This window comes from Sinocyclocheilus anshuiensis, unplaced genomic scaffold, assembly GCF_001515605.1.
Source record: "Sinocyclocheilus anshuiensis isolate Anshui unplaced genomic scaffold, SAMN03320099.WGS_v1.1 scaffold997, whole genome shotgun sequence".
In the NCBI taxonomy this organism is placed as follows: Eukaryota; Metazoa; Chordata; class Actinopteri; order Cypriniformes; family Cyprinidae; genus Sinocyclocheilus; species Sinocyclocheilus anshuiensis.
The window spans coordinates 342,837-345,846 of NW_015555715.1; positions in this window are offsets into that span (position 1 = coordinate 342,837).

A 3,010-nucleotide genomic window follows, 5' to 3' on the forward strand; every position below is an offset into this window, starting at 1 on the left:
GTTGGATTATTAATGAATTAATTTGACTCGCTTACTGAAATCGCAAGTTGTTTGTTTTGTCAGGTCTTCAAATACTTAAAACAAAAACTGTTCTGATTAGTTGGTCTTTGCAATGCGTTAAAGATACACATTAAGATTTGTGGTAATCAATAAATAAATTAAGGAATAAGTCGATTAAATATCTTAATCACATTTTATTTTGGTTTACTGTTTTTATTTAATATACAGTTACGGCCAACAGCATTTATGTATCATCTAAATAGTCACTACAATTGTAATTAATAATTTCTGCTTTTAAAGGAGTCCAAAAAACATTTCTTTTATTTCTATATATTTTACACTCAAAATTACTAAAAGCGTGGCTAACTTTGTTAAGGAACCGGAACAACCAAAAAAAATGAATCGCAAACAGAACAGTTATATTCTTTATAATTTCCACCGTTATACGCAAATGTAAAAACAATAAATCATCGATTTAAGGCATTTTTCGGATAAGATCAGATTCTTTTTTTGTGATCATCGGTGGAGGTTTGGAAAAATATATTTAACCCTCTGGTGTTGTTCGGTCATTTTAGATCGGAAATTTTTTTTTTTTTTTACATTGTAAAAATTGCTACTTCATCGGAGTGATACGAAACTCGATGACTTTTATGGCAGTCACTATGTGACCATTAAAAAAAATCATGGACTTGATTCCAAAAATGCTAAATGGTTGTTAAAAAAATTGTCACACCTGTGTTGTTCGCGGTCAAAAATGACCACCATTGTTAATAAATGGGAAATACACAAAAATACAGAGATTTTTGTGTGTGTACAATCTACAAATCATTCACGATGCAGAAAAATAGTGCACCGCAAAGAAAGGGTGACACTAAAATATCAAGAGTGCAAAACAGACACACTCCAGAAGCCAGAAGACTCAAATAAGAGTTTGACATCAGATTGATTAACCTCTGATAAAGCATTCCCGTTCATTGTTACATTTTTTGAATTTTGATGCTATGTGTAATAAAATTTCTCTGTGTTCAGGTTTGACTGTATTGCAAAATGTTTTTGTATTGTAAATGCAAAAACTGACATTTAAAAAAAAAAAACTGGTGTTGTTCGGTCATTTTAGATCGGAAATTTTTTTTTTTTTTTACATTGTAAAAATTGCTACTTCATCGGAGTGATACGAAACTCGATGACTTTTATGGCAGTCACTATGTGACCATTAAAAAAAATCATGGACTTGATTCCAAAAATGCTAAATGGTTGTTAAAAAAATTGTCACACCTGTGTTGTTCGCGGTCAAAAATGACCACCATTGTTAATAAATGGGAAATACACAAAAATACAGAGATTTTTGTGTGTGTACAATCTACAAATCATTCACGATGCAGAAAAATAGTGCACCGCAAAGAAAGGGTGACACTAAAATATCAAGAGTGCAAAACAGACACACTCCAGAAGCCAGAAGACTCAAATAAGAGTTTGACATCAGATTGATTAACCTCTGATAAAGCATTCCCGTTCATTGTTACATTTTTTGAATTTTGATGCTATGTGTAATAAAATTTCTCTGTGTTCAGGTTTGACTGTATTGCAAAATGTTTTTGTATTGTAAATGCAAAAACTGACATTTAAAAAAAAAAAATAAAATCTAAACCTTTACAAAAAGTTGTCTTTGAGAAAGTCTAATTATATATCCAAATTAGGGCTGCACAATAAATCGCATGGAGCATCTTGTCAGAAAGCCGGTTCTGTAATCAGCGGTAATCTCCATCACCTGCGGGCTTTCACATTGAGCAGCATTAACTACACAGAGCCGTTGTTCACTGACGAGCTGCATTGATTTTACTGAAAAAAGGAGTTACATTTCAGGTGTTCGGTCACTTTTGAGTGTGACTCCCAAATGAACAATACCAGAGGGTTAAAAAAAATTAGCATGCCATATGAAAGACACAAAGTTTCCCCAAAACATACAAAAGAAAAAGTCGACAGTAGCATGCGAATACACCTATAAAGACATATAAAGAATAGCATAGCCACAACTGACTGAATGTGACGGCAGCCAATCTGCCAAAAGGCCTCGAAAATAACTACAGCCCAATATACTACGTCTTAAAAACGTGATTGTCCGTCACATTAAAACCAGAATATATGGTTAAATGCCGAGTTAAAGCCCCAAATATGCCACCGTGAGCCGTTCCGACGCGCCATCTGCTCGGGTTTGCTAGAGTTCGCTCTACTGAACTACTGACCTAGTTTCACTGCGAACGCGAGTGTGCAAACCAATCAGTGGGGAACACCGAGAGCTCCCCTCTCCTCCGCCCGGCACTCAGCGCAATCTACAGCAACTCTCTCCGCTTCAAGCGGACCCGTCTAGGGTGGACTAACTTGTTTATTCTATTGTTCTAGGCGGCGAGGTACCTGTCTTTAACCACTGCTATAAATAACAATAGTGGCCTTTACTACCCTATATTTAATGCTATTTAAACTGTCATTAATTTTGCTTAGAGAAACTATTGTATAGGCATTTTTTGTCACGTGAAAAAAATAAAGACTGTTCTCAAAGCGGCATTTGTTTTTAGATTGACTTTAATCATCATTGTGATCTAAAGATGTTGAATTGAAATGTATCGTCTATTTTCTGTTTGATAGATTGTATGAATTCATTTTATGAATGTGTCTTTGCATTGTTTTTTTGATGGTTGAAACCAAAAACTCTTCTTCTGGCCTGATTACAGCTTTCACCTGTTTGAATTGAAACGATTAAAGGGGGGATACCATGCTGTTTCATGCATTCAGAGTTGTTTACACTGTTAAAGAGTTGGATTCTCATGCTAAGCATGGACAAAGTTTCAAAAAACTATTTGGACGTATGACGGAGTATTTCTGTGCCAAAAATCTTACTTCCGGGTTCGTACAGTTTTTTTTTATTTATTTTTTTTATGAATGAAAATAGAACAAATAACAAACAGAGCATAGCATAAGACAGTCAGTGCTATACAAAGTGTGACATTAATTA